This window comes from Ovis canadensis, chromosome 13, assembly GCF_042477335.2.
Source record: "Ovis canadensis isolate MfBH-ARS-UI-01 breed Bighorn chromosome 13, ARS-UI_OviCan_v2, whole genome shotgun sequence".
NCBI classification, from domain to species: Eukaryota; Metazoa; Chordata; class Mammalia; order Artiodactyla; family Bovidae; genus Ovis; species Ovis canadensis.
In genome coordinates, this window is record NC_091257.1 from 68,502,378 (window position 1) to 68,519,757 (window position 17,380).

General features: G+C 38.4%; 2 pseudogenes; both read left to right on the forward strand.

Moving 5' to 3' along the window:
* LOC138417259 (signal-regulatory protein beta-1-like) overlaps positions 1-17,380 on the forward strand; it is an 84,213-nt pseudogene that overhangs the window by 60,722 nt on the left and 6,111 nt on the right.
* LOC138417951 (U2 spliceosomal RNA) lies at positions 9,308-9,470 on the forward strand (annotated as a pseudogene).

Consider the following 17,380-nt stretch of genomic DNA (forward strand, 5'->3'; position numbering starts at 1 on the left):
CAAGAGACAAAGCTGTACTCATATACAACTCATTTTTTTTTGTACTGTTGAATAGTATTTCCTCAGATAGGTTGTTAAACTCTTCCCTTTTATTAGACATTTTGCTTTTTCCACTGTTTTGACTCAAAAAGAAACATTTTAAAACATTTGTGCACAGATTTTGTATGGACAGAGTTTTCACTTCTCTGAGATAAATGCCTGGAAGTATAATTTCTGGGTCATATAATCTACTTCTTCTCCTAAAAGAAGTAGAAAATGATTCCTTTTTTGAGTGCTGGCCATAAAAGTCTAGGTCCACATTGCACTTTGCAATTGGGCAAAATTTTACTAGTGACATCAATAAAGGTTTTGAATAGGAAATCATTTCAGGTGCTGATCTGGTTCCATTCCAAAACAGAGAAGGCCCTGGTGAACCCTCTTCCTTTTTCTAGCAAAGAGCAGGTCTTTGCTGAGGCAAGTACAGAAGGAGACCACAGACCAGTCAAATCCTAGGGTCCTGGGCTTGTGTCTTTAGGACATAGACCATAACCACAGATCCTCTTGGTTTATGTGAGTTTGCTTCGTGCTTTTGAAAGAGGGGTCACCATGAATGGGACAAGGGACCCAGAGGAGAAAGCAGAGACCCCAGGTAGGGAGGAAGCATTATTTCTGCTAGGCTTGTCCAATCTCTCTGAAAACACAAAACTCATAACTTGTACCTATGTTTTCTGCCCGAGTCCTATTTCATTGTCTAGAAAAAAGAACTACAAGAATCCAGAAGCAGATTACTTTCTCACAGACATTTCACCCCATCACAGGCACTTCCTTTTATATTATGGTAGGTGGAGTTTTTCTCTTCTCCACAGAGCACAGAAATTCAAGTTCTCTCAACTGACATGTTTGGACAGAGCAACTCCACAGGCCTCCACAATGACATTCTCTGCCTGCTACTTCCGTCCTCCTCCTTCTTGCCTGTTGCTTACTCTACTCCTGGGACTCATAGGTGAGCATTGCTTAGAGTAGAATCCCCTCCCCCTGTCCCCTGGACTTTCCCCCTTCCTTGTGCTTTTAGGGTCTCCATGTAAACATGGGTATGCTACCTGAGGCAGTCACATACGGCCAAGGGCTGGGCCTTATCTGAGAGCATGAAATCAGGGATCTGAATTTTCTCTGTAGATCCATCATTTGCAGCTGGTTACCAGAGGCTTCCAAACAGAGGATGTTTTAAACACTGACAGCTTTGTGCACATTTACTTGGCTAATCCTCACAACATCCCTATTTGATAACTATCACTCCAATTGTAAATGGAGAAATTGAGGCACAGAGTAACTTGTCTAATGTCACCTATCTAAAGCAGTGGAGCATAGAATTCAAATCCAGGCTGTCCAGCTCCAGAGTTGATTCTCTGAATAATGTGCTGCTCAGCTTCTCAGAAGAGCCCAATTGCAGAAATATCAGAAAATACCAAGAAGCAAACAGTATATTAGTCATCACCCATCATGCCGCTCAGAGAAGAGTTCAAATTTTTCAGTATATTGCATGGGTCCTATGCGATGACATTTTTACTGAGATTTTAATATGTGTTATAATTTCTTTTAATGCTCCAAACAGCTTGTACATTAGATTGCTAGGGTACTTTTTAATACATGTTTGTGGGTGAGTGTGTTTATGTGTGTGTATGTGCGTGTATGTATGTGTGGGTATGAGAAAGTGTTTCCAGACACATGGTATTTCAAGAAGACTTTTTCTGTTTTTCCCCTTAAAACATTTTTCAATCTACATGAAACGATATGGACAAGATTCAGTTTTTGAGGTCTTTAGCAACATCTCTCCTTTTCTATTTCTCCATAAATCTACCCCTTCAGTTCAGTTCAGTTCAGTCGCTCAGTCGTGTCCAACTCTTTGTGACCCCATGAACTGCAGCACGCCAGGTCTGTCAATCACCAACTCCCGGAGTTCACTCAGATTCACGTCCATCGAGTCAGTGATGCCATCCAGCCATCTCATCCTCTGTCGTTCCCTTCTCCTCCTGCCCCCAATCTCTCCCAGCATCAAAGTCTTTTCCAGTGAGTCAACTCTTCGCATGAGGTAGCCAAAGTACTGGAGTTTCAGCTTTAGCATCATTCCTTCCAAAGAAATCCCAGAGCTGATCTCCTTCAGAATGGACTGGTTGGATCTCCTTGGAATCCAAGGGACTCTCAAGAGTCTTCTCCAACACCACAGTTCAAATGCATCAACTCTTCGGCACTCAGCCTTCTTCACAGTCCAACTCTCACATCCATACATGACCACAGGAAAAACCATAGCCTTGACTAGACGGACCTTAGTCGGCAAAGTAATATCTCTGCTTTTGAATATGCTATCTAAGTTGGTCATAACTTTTCTTCCAAGGAGTAAGCATCTTTTAATTTCATGGCTTCAGTCACCATCTGCAGTAATTTTGGAGCCCAAAAAAAGAAAGTCTGACACTGTTTCCACTGTTTCCCCATCTATTTGCCATGAAGTGATGGGACCAGATGCCATGATCTTCATTTTCTGAATGTTGAGCTTTAAGCCAACTTTTTCACTCTCCTCTTTCACTTTCATCAAGAGGCTTTTAGCTCTTCTTCACTTTCTGCCATAAGGGTGATGTCATCTGCATATCTGAGGTTATTGATATTTCTCCTAGTAATATTGATTCCAGCTTGTGATTCTTCCAGTCCAGCATTTCTCATGATATACTCTGCATATAAGTTAAAGAAGCAGGGTGACAATATACAGCCTTGACGTACTCCTTTTCCTATTTGGAACCAGTCTGTTGTTCCATGTCCAGTTCTAACTGTTGCTTCCTGACCTGCATACAGATTTCTCAAGAGGCAGGTCAGGTGGTCTGGTATTCCCATCTCTCTCAGAATTTTCCACGGTTTACTGTGATCCACACAGTCTATTGTGATCCACACAGTCAAAGGCTTTGCAGAAGATATTAAGAAGAAGTGGCAAGAAAACACGGAAGAACTGTACAAAAAAGATCTTCAGGACCCAGATAATCATGATGGTGTGATCACTAATCTAGAGGCAGACATCCTGGAATATGAAGTCAAGTGGGCCTTAGAAAGCATCACTATGAACAAAGCTAGTGGAGGTGATGGAATTCCAGTTGAGCTATTTCAAATCCTGAAAGATGATGCTGTCAAAGTGCTGCACTCTATATGCCAGCAAATTTGGAAAACTCAGCAGTGGCCACAGGACTCGAAAAGGTCAGTTTTCATTCCAATCCCAAAGAAAAGCAATGCCAAAGAATGCTCAAACTACCACACAATTGCACTCATCTCACATGCTAGTAAAGTAATGCTCAAAATTCTCCAAGCCAGGCTTCAGCAATATGCAAACCGTGAACTTCTTGATGTTCAAGCTGGTTTTAGGAAAGGCAGAGGAACCAGAGATCAAATTGCCAACATCTGCTGGATCATCGAAAAAGCAAGAGAGTTCCAAAAAAAACATCTATTTCTGCTTTATTGACTATGCCAAATCTACCCCTTACCCTCACTCAAATTCTTAAGAAAACTTTTCTCTTGGGTAAAGAATAGAATTTCTTGCATTGTTATCTTAGTCTCTGCTTCCATGCTGGGTAGAAGTGAGGAGGAAAGGATGGATAAAAGACACAAGAATTTTGCCTATATCACCTATATATTCATATCTATATCTATATCTATAATTACAACCACATCCATATCTATAACATATATATACACACATATACATATACATATACATATATATATATATATATATATATATATATATATATAATCTAATGCTATCTGAAGCTTCCATGCCTTAGGAAATCTAATGAGTAATAACTATTCACTTTATTGACCACTCAGCATGTGCCAGACAATGTTGGAAATGCCCACAGCATTTACTCATGTGATCATTATATCCAAGCTAGATCCTCTTCTCAACCCTTACCTTACAGATAAGAAAACTGAGCAAGGAAAGTTCAGGGTCACTCAGTAAGGTACCTGATAAAGGTATGATTTGAACTCAAGCAACCTGGTAGTTAAGCTCATGAGTTTAACCGCAGCTCTTCTTGATCATGTGCCCTTTTTCCATCCCATGATATTTCTGCACCTTCTGCCAGTGGGTGTGGAGAAGTATGGAGCGTGGGAAAGAGGGTTTATGGTTTTCTTCTCCTGGGCTCTTCCTCTTCCTGTATAAGTGCAAATTTCTTTTGTTTTTCATAAACTGACCTATGTGGACAACTCAACTTCTGATATACTAGTAATTTCCAGAGAAATCTCCACTTAAAATAGAATTCAGTGTCTCATGGAGATGTCACAGTGGGCAATTCAAAAACATATATTTTGGGGATACTTTCTATATTGCAGGAAGGAACTTGGGGTACTTTGGTGAATAAAAGAGACTAAGAAGTTGTCCTCATGGATATTCAGCCTAGTGGAAGAAATGACAATAAACAATAGACTTATACTTAAATAACATAGTATATTAGAAAGTGATAAGTGTTTTTAAAAAGAGTAGCTAGATAACAAATTGGGAGAATATGTTGGGTGCAATGTATTTCAAACCTGGTGATCTTGGGTGGGCATCTCTGAGAAGGGGAATTATGAGCAAAGATGAAAAGAAAATTCCAAAGTGAGCCATGTGGTTATCTGGGGGAGGAGCCTTCCTGGCAGGGAGCAGCATGTACAAAAGTCCTGAGAGTAGAATCATCCTCCTGTGTTGAAGGATTTGGTTTTGCTGTGAGTGAAATGGTTACCATTGCAGTTTCTTCTTTTAAGATTTCATTTAGTTTATTGGACACAAACTTTTCCAGGAGTATGCCCTATTTTATTTATTTATTTTTTAAGGTAGTTTTATTTCAAGTTTTTAAAGGATCTCCATACTGGTCTCTGTAGTCACCATGTAAATTTATATTCCCAGACACAGATGTAAAGAAGAGACTTTTGGATTCAATGGGAGAAAGCGAGGGTGGGATGATTTGAGAGAATAGCGTTGAAACATGTACATTGCCATACGTAAAACAGATGAACTGTGCAAATTCAATGCATGAAATAGGGGACCCAAAGCTGGTGTTCTGGGACAACCCAGAGGGATAGGGTAGGGAGGGAGGTGGGAGGGGGGTTCAGGATGAGGGGGACACATGTAAACCTGTGGCCAATTCATGTTGATATAAGGCAAGCACCATCACAATATTGTAAAGTAATTATCCTCCAATTAAAATAAATAAATTATTTAAAAATTTTATATTTCCACCAAGAGTGTTCCCCTTTTCTCACATTCTCTCCAGTATTTGTTGTTTATGGATTTTTTTATGATGGCCAACTTGATTGGGATGAGGTTGTTTTGACTTGCATTGTAGCTTTGACTTGCATTGGTTTAATAATAAGCAACACTGGGTATTTTTTATGTGTTTATTAACCATCTTGTATGTCTTCTGTGGAGAAATGTCGCTTTTTATGATATTGAGGTGCATGAGCTGCTTGTAGATTTTGGAGATTAATCCTTTGTCGGTTGCTTCATTTGCAATTATTTTTTCCCATTCTGAGGATTGTCTTTTCATCTTGTTTATGGTTACATTTGTTGTGCAAAAGCTTTTAAGTTTAATTAGGTCCCTTAGGTCCCATTTGCTTATTTTTGGTTTTGTTTCCATTACTCTAGGAGGTGGGTCATAGAGGATCTTGCTGTGACTGATGTCAAAGACTGTACTGCCTATGTTTTCCTCTAAGAGTTTTATAGTTTCTCATCTTACATTTACGTTTTAATCTGTTTTGAGTTTATCTTTGTATATGATATTAGGAAGTGTTCTAATTTCATTCTTTTAAATGTAGCTGTCCAGTTTTTCCAGCACCACTTATTGAAGAGACTATCTTTTCTCCATTGAATATTCTTGCCTCCTTTGTCAAAGATAAGGTGTATATAGGTGTGTGGACTTATCTTTGGACTTTGTATCTTGTTTCATTGGTCTATATTTCTGTTTTTGTGTCAGTACCATACTGTCTTTATGATGAAGTTTGTAATACAATCTGAAGTCAGGAAGGTTGATTGCTCCAGCTCCATTATTCTTTCTAAAGATTACTTTGGCTATTCAGGGCATTTGCATTTTTATATGAATTGTGAATTTTTTTCTAGTTCTATGAAAAAAATGCTGTTGGTAATTTGATAGGGGCTTCATTGAATCTGATATTGCTTTGGGTAGTATAGTCATTTTCACAATATTGGTTCTTCCAGTCCAAGAACAATATGAGCATCTATTTATAGTGTCTTTGATTTCTTTCAGCAGTGTCTTATAGTTTTCTATATACAACTTTTATGTCTCCTTAGGTAGGTCTATTCCTAGGTATTTTACTCTTCCTATTTCAGCCCTCATAGTTTTGAAGACAGAAGAGACATAATCTGACATGAGTTTTAATTTATTCTACTATTTGATTGAGAACAGACTATACATAACAGAAACAAGTAGCTGCTGCTGCTGCTAAGTCGCTTCAGTCGTATCAGACTCTGTGTGACCCCAGACAGCAGCCCACCAGGCTCCCCCATCCCTGGGATTCTCCAGGCAATAATACTGGAGTGGGTTGCCATTTCCTTCTCCAATGCATAAAAGTGAAAAGTGAAAGTGAAGTCACTCAGTCTATCCGACTCCTAGCAACCCCATGGACTGCAGTCTACCAGGCTCCTCTGTCCATGGGATTTTCCAGGCAAGAGTACTAAGAAACAAGTAGATCATTTGAGATAATCACATTCAAGCAAAAAAAAAAAAAAAAAGTAAAAGTGACTTGCACCTGGGCAGGAGCTAATAGAGATAAGAGAAGAAAGTCAGATTCCAGATGCATGCTGATGAGGAGGCAACAGAATTTTCTAATGCATAGGATTTGAGGTGGAAGAAAAAGACTCCAATGTTTTGAGACTTCTGCATCTGTGTTTTGGTGAAGGTTTTCACTTTTGTCCCAGGTTCAAAGGATTTGTTAACAAAATAAGCTACTCATTGTATACAAATCCAGTAGTCATGTATGAATGTGAAAGCTGGACTATAAAGAAAGCTGAGCAGTGGAGAATCTATGCTTTTGAACTGTGGTGTTGGAGAAGACTCTTAAGAGTCCCTTGGATTGCAAGGAGATCAAACCAGTCAATCCTAAAGGAAATCAGTTCTGAATATTCATTGGAAGGACAAATGCTGAAGCTGAAACTCCAATACTTTGCTCACCTGATGCGAAGAACTGACTCTGGAAAAGACTGTGATGTTGGGAAAGATTGAAGGCAGGAGAAGAAGGAGACAACAGAGGATGAGATTGTTGGACGGCATCACTAATGAGAGGGACATGAGTTTTTAGCAAACTCCGGGAGTTGGTGATGGACAGGGAAGCCTGGCGTGCTGCAGTCTATTGGGTTGCAAAGAGTCAGACCTGACTGAGTGACTGAACTGAACTGAACTGATTAGAGAATTATCTAGCTTACTTTCAATATACTAACTTTTTTTTTTCAAGAGAGAAATAGAAACAGCAGAGGATATTTAATCAAATTGGGTTTTGACCAACATCCAGACTCAAACAGCACTGGGAAGTCCCCGTGACAGAGCACATCTGGAGTCCCAGTTGGGAAAAGGTCTCAGGCAGAATGTCTGTTCTGTAGGTGAGAATTCAAAAACTGCAGTTCAGGATTCCCAGTTATAATCACAGAATGCAAACTGATAGCATCATCAATCTGTGAGCAAACTGCAGTTCTGGTTTCACGTTAATGCTGTTTGTTTTGTCGTATAAAACTTGGAATGTTGAGCCTGTGACTTGGTTAGCCAGGGCCCCTCCAGCGGCTCAACAATTTTAAGATTCTTATCCATGGTGCTACAAGATTTGCACTCACAGCAGGCAAGTCAGGGCACTCACAGTCAGGTCAGTGTCCAGGCAGGCTAGAAGCAAGGTCACAGGCCTGCTCTGCTTTGTCTCTGAAGCTTAAACAAGACTATTTTTTAAATTTCCCTAACAATCTGGAAGAAGAAGAGTGGCTCAGCTGAGATACAGAGAATGTGGGGGAAATTCAGTCCAGTTTTAGATGTTTTAACTGTGAGATGGTTATATCTATACAAAGAACATGAAGAGTATATAGTTGGACATTCAATTCAGAGTTTAGAGGAAAGGTCTGGAGCAGAGATGTAAATAGGATAATTATTGATTCACAAATTGTAGAGTATTTTTTTTTAATTCTTTGGCTCCTGACCCTTGTTCTCTTCCCCCTCCTCCTCTCCTTCCATTCCTCCCTCCAATGTTCTTTCCTATTTCTTCCAATTTTTGTCTTAACAGTTCAACTTCCTTAACCTCAATCTTGTCTAGACTTAAAAACCTAAACCATTTGATGATGTTGGTACATCACAGTACTTACCCTGTAATAGCATGCACCCTCATTAAGAGGCGTGATTGGTTACAAATAGTGCTTAGGTCCGTATAGTCAAAGCTCCAGTAGTCATATATGGATGTGAGAGTTGGACCATAATGAAAGTTGAGCACAGAAGAACTGAAGCTCTTGAACAGTGGTGTTGGAGAAAACTCTTGAGAGTCCCTTGCAGCAAGGAGACAAACCAGTCCATCCTAAAGGAAATCAGTCCTGAATATTCATTGGAAGGACAGATGCTGAAGCTGAAACTCAAATACTTTGGCCACCTGATGCGAAGAACTGACTCACTGGAAAAGACCCTGATGCTGGGAAAGATTGAAGGCAGGAGGAGAAGGGGATGACAGAGGATGAGATGGTTAGATGGCATCATTGAGTCGATGGACATGAGTTTGAGCAAGCTCCTGGAGTTTGTGATGGACAGGGAAGCTTGGCATGCTGCAGTCCATGGAATCACAAAGAGTAGGACATGACTGAATGACTGAATTGAACTGAAGTGAGTGGGTTACCAGCTCATACTCTGCAAAGATGAACCACACATTTTCTGCTTAAGGAATAGGGAAGAAACAGAAAAGAACACAGAATTTGTTTGTGGCACAACAGCCTGCTCCTCTGATTTATACCCCTGTAATTAGACCCTTGCCTGTTTAATAGAACATTCCAGATAAGGAATATGTTTGTATTTCTCTGTATCTCCAGAAACTGGGTAGTTAAGGAGGCAGCGAAATCAATCTGGTACACTTGCACATGTAATAAAATAATTGGCCCCATGGTGACTCGTGTCCCTTTAACTTGTAACTCATTGTCCAAATGTAGTCAGCCACCTGCAGTTCTTTTCAAAACATGATTTTGGAGTTTGCTGTTTCCTTGCTTGCTTGTCCCCATGGTTCTACCTTCCTATTCACTTGTAGTTTCCTCAAATGTATCAACATTTAGAATCACACATTTATCACTTCTTGGCCTTTCGGCTAAGATCAAGTGTAGAATCACACATTTAATTTTTCCTTGAACCATTTAGTTCAATTGAAAAGCTTTATTTGGGGCAATCACCGTGTTTCAGATCTCTCTCTTTTTTTTTTTTTTTTGCAGTGAAATATAAAAAACATAAAATTTACCATTTTAACTACTTTAAAAGATACAAAGTGGCACTAAGGACCTTCACAGTGTTGTGAAGCATTACCAGTACATATTGCCAGAAATTTTTCAACATCTGTAGCAGAAAATCTATTCATTAAACTGTAACTCCCCATTTCTTTTTCCCTGCAACCACTGGAAACATCTATTCTGTGAATTTGCCTATTCTGTGTACCATAAGTGGAATCATCTACTTGTCCTTTTTTATCTGGCTTATTTCACTGAGTGTATTTTTAAGGTTCATCCATGCCATGATGTAGATGTCAAAATGTTTTGCTTTTTAGGACTGAAATATTATATACAAATATATATATATATATATCACATTTAATTTATCTATTCATCTATTGATGGAATTTTGGGCTATTTCCTTTATATTGAAGTATAGTTGCTATAAAATAATTTGTAAACTACAAGTGTAAAATATAGTGATTCACAATTTTTTAAAGTTATACTCCATTTATTGTTATTATAAAATATTGGTTGTATTCCTGGTGTAGTACAATATATCCTTGTAGCTTATTTCATATGTAATAATTTGTACCTCTTTACCCCTTAGCCTATATTTACCTCTTCCTTTCTTTGTTCCCACTAGTTTGCCCTCTATATCTTTGAGTCTGTCTCTTTATTGTTATATTAACTAGTTTGTTGTATTTTTTATTTTCCACATATAAGTTGTATCATACACTATTTGTCTTTCTCTGTCTTATTTATTTCATTTAGCATAATGCCTTCCAAGTCCATCTATTTTGCTGCAAATGGCAAAATTTCATTTTTATGGCTGGGCAATATTACATTATAAATGGAAACCTGTTTGCAGGTTCAGAAGCAGCAGTTAGAACAAGACATGGAACAACAGAATGGTTCAAAATTGGGAAAGGAGTACGTCAAGACTATATATCATCGCACAGCTTACTGAACTTAATGCAGAGTGAAAAGTGAAAGTGAAAATCACTCAGTCATGTCCAAGTCTTTGCGACATCATGTGAAATGCAAGGTTGGATAAATCACAAGCTGGAATAGAGATTTCTGGAATCAAAACATGTCAATAACCTCAGAAAGTTAAGATGAACTAAAGAACCTCTTGATAAAGGTGAAAGAGGAGAATGAAAAAACTGGCTTAAAATTCAACATTCAAAAAACTAAGATCATGGCATCTGGTCCCGTCAGTTCATGGCAAATAGATGGGGGGGAAAAATGGAAACAATGACAGACTTTATTTTCTTGGGCTCCAAAATCACCGCGGACTGTGACTGCAGCCATGAAATTAAAAGACACCTGCTCTTTGGAAGAAAAGCTATGACAAAACTCAACAGAGTGTTAAAAAGCAGAGATATCACTTTGCTGATAAAGATCCACATAGTCAAAGCTATGGTTTTTCCAATAGTTATGTACAGATGTGAGAGTTGGACCATAAAGAAGGCTGAGCACTGAAGAATTGATATTTTTGAACTTTGATTCTGGGGTCTGAGAAGACTCTTGAGGGTCCCTTGGACAGCAAGGAAATCAAAGCCATCAATCCTAAAGGAAATCAACCCTGGATATTCACGGGAAGGACTGATGCTGAAGCTCCAATATTTGGCCACCTGATCTGAAGAGCTGATTCTCTGACAAAGCCCTGATGGTGGAAAACATTGAGGGCATGAGGAGAAGGGAGTAACAGAGGACAAGATGATTGTATAGCATCACCAACTCAATGGACATGAGTTCTTCCTTCCTTCCTTCCTCCCTCCCTCCCTCCCTCCCTCCCTTCTTTCTTTCATTTTCTTTCTAAGACAAATAGTTATAGGAGAGATTGACATACTTATAAAACAGGGTAACCACAAATTTAAAACACACAATAGATTCAGGCAAAACAAAAAGAAGAGAACGTAAGTATAATACAAAAGAAAATCATAAAACCACAAAGGAAAAAAGTGAAAGAAAAAGAGAAAGAAGAAATATAAAATCAATTGGAAAGAAAAACTTAAAATGGCAACAAATATATACTCATCTATCAATACTTACCTTATATGTCAGTGGACTAAATGGTCCAATCAAAAGACACAGACTGACAGATTACATTTAAAAAATAAGAGCCTACAATATGCTGCATACAAGAGAACCAATTTAGGGCAAAGGGCTCACATAAATTGAAAGTGAATGAATGGAAAAAAATATTTCATGTAAGTAGAAATGAGAAGAAAGTGGGAGTTGCAATACACATATCAGACAAACTGGATTTTAACAAAGGCCACAAAGGTAAAAAGGACACTATAAAATGATAAAAGAATCAATATAAGAAGAGAATTTTATCAACATATATGCACCTAAATATAGGAGCACCCAAATACATAAAACAAATAGTATCAGATACAAGGGTAGAAATTGACATGAATAGTAGGAGACTTTCCACCCCACTCACATCAATGGGCAGATTTTCTAGAGAGAAAAGCAATAAAGCAACAGAGATCCTAAATTATATAAAAGAACAGTTAGACTAATTGACATTTTCAGGACATTATATCCTTCCAAAAGCAGAGCACACATTCTTTGTAAGTATTCATGGAGCATTTTCTCAGACTGACCACATATTGGGGCACAAAACAAGACCTAACAAATTTAAGAGTATAGAAACTATCTCAAGTAATTTTTCTGACTACATGGCATGAATCTAGAAATCAACCACAAAAAAAGAAATGAGAAAAAACAATTACATGGAGAGCAAATGACATGCTACTAAAAAACCAATGGATCAATGATGAAATCAAAGAGAAAATTTAAAAATACCTTAGTTCAGTTCGGGCTTCCCTGGTGACTCAGACGGTAAAGCGTCTGCCTGCAATGCAGGAGACCTGGGTTCCATTCCTGGGTCGGGAAAATCCCCTGGAGAAGGAAATGGCAATCCACTCCAGCACTCTTGCCTGGAAAATCCCATGGAGGGAGGAGCCTGGTAGGCTACAGTCCATGGGGTCGCAAAGAGTCGGACACGACAGAATGACTTCACTTTCACTTTCACTTTAGTTCAGTTCACTCAGTCGTGTCCAACTGTTTGCGACCCCATGAACTGCAGCACACCAGGCCTCCCTGTCCATCACCAACTCCCAGAGTCTACCCAAACTCATGTCCATCACCCATGTCGGTGATGCCATCCAACCATCTCATCCTCTGTTATCCCCTTCTCCTTCTGCCCTCAATCTTTTCCAGCATCAGGGTCTTTTCAAGTGAGTCAGCTCTTCGCATCAGGTGGCCAAAATACTGGAGTTTCAGCTTCAGCATCAGTCCTTCCGATGAACACATAGGACTGATCTCCTTTTTTTTTTTTTTTTTTTTTTTTTTTAATTTTTAGTTTTTTATTTTTTAAATTTTAAAATCTTTAATTCTTACATGCATTCCCAAACATGACCCCCCCTCATGGACTGGTTGGATCTCCTTGCAGTCCAAGGGACTCTCAAGAGTCTTCTCCAATACCACAGTTCAAAAGCATTAATTCTTCAGCAGTCAGCTTTCTTTATAGTCCAACTCTCACATCCATACATGACCACAGGAAAAACCATAGCCTTGACTAGACAGACATTTGTTGGCAAAGTAATGTCTCTGCTTTTTAATATGCTATCTAGGTTGGTCATAACTTTCCTTCCAAGGAGTAAGCGTCTTTTAATTTCATGGCTGCAATCACCATCTGCAGTGATTTTGAGCCCAGAAAAATGAAGTCAGCCACTGTTTCCAACTGTTTCCCCATCTATTTCCCATGAAGTGATGGGACCATATACCATGATCTTAGCTTTCTGAATGTTGAGTTTTAAGCCAACTTTTCCACTCTCTTTCTCTTTCATCAAGAGGCTCTTTAGTTCTTCACTTTCTGCCATAAGGGTGGTGTCATCTGCATATCTGAGGTTATTGAGATTTCTCCCGGCAATCTTGATTCTAGCTTGTGCTTCTTCCAGCCCAGCGTTTCTCATGATGTACTCTGCAAATAAGTTAAATAAGCAGGGTGACAATATACAGCCTTGATGTACTCCTTTTCCTATTTGGAACCAATCTGTTGTTCCATGTCCAATTCTAACTGTTGCTTCTTGACCTGCATATAGGTTTCTTAAGAGGCAGGTCAGGTGGTCTGGTATTCCCATCTCTTTCAGGATTTTCCACAGTTAACTGTGATCCACACAGTCAAAGGCTTTGATATAGTCAATATAGCAGAAATAGATGTTTTTCTGGAACTCTCTTGCTTTTTCCATGATCCAGCAGATGTTGGCAATTTGATCTCTGGTTCCTCTGCCTTTTCTAAAACCAGCTTGAAAATCTGGAAGTTCACGGTTCACGTATTGCTGAAGCCTGGCTTGGAGAATTTTGAGCATTACTTTTCTAGCATGTGAGATGAGTGCAATTGTGTGGTAGGTTGAGCATTCTTTGGCATTGCCTTTCTTTGGGATTGGAATGAAAACTGACCTTTTCCAGTCCTGTGGCCACTGCTGACTTTTCCAAATTTGCTGGCATATGGAGTGCAGCACTTTCACAGCATCATCTTTCAGGATTTGAAATAGCTCAACTGGAATTCCATCACCTCCACTAGCTTTGGTCGTAGTGATGCTTTCTAAGGCCCACTTGACTTCACATTCCAGGATATCTGGCTCTAGGTGAGTGATCACACCATTATGATTATCTGGGTCGTGAAGATCTTTTTGGAACAGTTCTTCTGTGTATTCTTGCCACCTCTTCTTAATATCTTCTGCTTCTGTTAGAAATACCTTAAGACAAATGATAATGAAAACACAACCACACAAACTCTATGGGATGTTGCAAAAGCAGTTCTTAAGAGAAAAGTATCACAGGCCTTCATTAAAAAAAAAAAAAAAGAAGAAAAATCTCAAGTTAGAAATCTAACCTACCTAACCTAATAGAATTAGAAAAAAAGGAACAAACAAAATCTAAAGTCAACAGAAGCAAAAGAATAATAAAGATCAGAGAGGACATAAATAAAATAGAAATTAAAGAAACTATGGAAGAAATCTATAAAACCAAGAGCCAATTCTTTGAAAGAGTAAATAAGATTGACAGACCTCTGGCCAGACTCACCAAGAAGAAAAAGGAGAACCCAAATAAACAAAATAAACAATGGAAAAGGAAACATAACAACTGATACTGCAGTATCAGTTAAATATATATATATATATATATATATATATATATATACACACACACACATATTTATATATCTTATGTGTATATGTGTAGAACACAAGAGAATCCTATGAATTCATAATCCTATGAATTATATGCCAACAAATTTGACAACCTAGAAGATATGGACATACAGTCCACCAAATTTGAACCAAGAAGAAATAGATAATTTGAATGGACCAATCACTAGAAGTGAAATAGAATCTTTAATTTAAAAACTCCTGGGGATTTCTCTGGTGCTCCAGTGGTTAAGAATCCTCCTTGCAATGCAAGGGACACTGGTTCCATCCCTAGTCCAGGAAGATCCCACTTCTAAGAGCAAGTAAGCCTGCATATCACAACTACTGAATCAGGACTCTAGAACTTGTAAGCTGTAATGCTGAGGCCATGTGTTGCAGCTATGGCAGCCCACATGCCTAGAGCCTGTGCTCCACAGCAAGAGAAGCCAGCACAATGAGGAGCCCACATACTACAAGGAAGAGTAGCCCACTTGCCACAGCTAGAGAAAGCCAGCATGCAGCAACAAAGACCCACTGCAGCCAAAAAAAATACATAAAAAATAAATATATATTTTTTAATCTAAGGAAAGAAAAAAACTCCTTACAAATAAAAGTATAGGACAAGATGGCTTCTCAGGTAAAGCCAACCAAGCATACAAAGATGAACTTTTATTAATAATTCTCAAACTCTTCCAAAATGTTAAGAGGAGGGAACACTTCCAAAGACGTTCTATGAAGCCAACATCACTCTGATACAAAACCCAGGCAAAGACACCATCAAAAAAGAAAATTATAAGCCAATATTTTTGATAGATATCAATGAAAAACTTCTCAACAAAATATTAGAAAACCAAATGCAGTGACACATAAAAGAGATCATATACTAAAACCAAATGAGATACATCCCAAGTTCACAAGAATGATTCAACATATGCAAATAAACCAGTGTGATACACCACATCATAAAGGAAAACACAAAAGCCACATGATCATCTCAATAGGTGCAAAAAAAGCATTTGACAGAATTCAGCAGCCAAACAGGATGAACTAAGCAGGAAGTATAACCCTCCCAGACGTCAGACACTATGATACAAAGCTACAGTAATCAAAACAGTATGGTATTAGCACAAAAATAGACACATGGATAAATGGAGCAGAATAGAGAGCCCAGAAATAAACCTATGAGTCTACATTCAATTAAACTTTGACAAAGGAGGCAATATACAATGGGAAAAAGATAGTTTCTTCAGAAAATGGCATTGAGAAAGTTGGACAGTTGCATGTAAGTCAATAAAATTAGAACACACCCTCTCACCATGCACAAAAATAAACCCAAATGTCTTAAAGCCTCAAGTATTAAACATGGCATCACAAAAGTCCTAGAACAGATCATAGGCAAAGCATCCATTGACATAAATTGTAGCAATGTTTTCTTATGTCAGTCCCCCAAGGCAATACAAGTGAAAACAAAAATAAAGTGGGACCTGATCAAACTATAAACTTTTGCACAGCAAAAGAAATTATAAACAAAACAAAAAGACAACATATGGAATGGGAGAAAATATTTGCAAATGATGTGACTGACAAGGGCTTAATTTCCAAAATACATAACAATTCATGTAACTCAACAACAAAATAACAAAACACCTAACTGAAAAATGAGCAGAAAATATAAGTAAACATTTCTCCAAAGAAATAAGGATGGCTAATAGGTATATGAAAAGACATTCACTAATTATTAGAGAAACGCAAATCAAAACTACAATGAGGTTCCGCCTCACACTAAGAATGGTCATCATTAAAAGTTCTACAAATAGAGTATTACTCAGCTGTTAAAAAGAATTCATTTGAATCAGTTCTGATGAGATGGATGAAACTGGAGCCGATTATACAGAGTGAAGTAAGCCAGAAAGAAAAACACCAATACAGTATACTAACACATATATATGGAATTTAGGAAGATGGCAATGACGACCCTGTATGCAAGACAGGGAAAGAGACACAGATGTGTATAACGGACTTTTGGACTCAGAGGGAGAGGGAGAGGGTGGGATGATTTGGGAGAATGCCATTCTAACATGTATACTATCATGTGAATTGAATCGCCAGTCTATGTCTGACGCAGGATGCAGCATGCTTGGGGCTGGTGCATGGGGATGACCCAGAAAGATGTTATGGGGAGGGAGGTGGGAGGGGGGTTCATGTTTGGGAATGCATGTAAGAATTAAAGATTTTAAAATTTAAAAAAATAAAAAACTAATAAAAAAAATAAAATAAAAGTTCTACAAATAATAAATACTGGAGAGGATGTGGAGAAAAGGGATCCTCCTACACTGCTGGTGGAAATGGAAGTTGGTACAATCACTATGGAAAACATATGAAGTTTCTTCAGTAAAATAAAAATAGAATTACCATATTATTCAGTGATCCCACTCCTAGGCATATATCCAGACAAAACTCTAATCCATAAAGATACATGCATCCATATGCTCAAAGCAGCCCTATCCACAATATCTAAGATACAGCCACAACACTGAAGTCCGTCAACAGTTGAATGGATAAAGAAGTGTGGTACATGTATACAATGAAATGCTACTCAAACCCACACAAAAAATGAAATAATGCCATTTGAAGCAACATGGACCAACTAGAGATTATCATGGGCTTCCCTGGTGGTTCAGATGATAAAGAATCTGCCTGCAATGCAGGAGATCCAGGTTCAATCCCT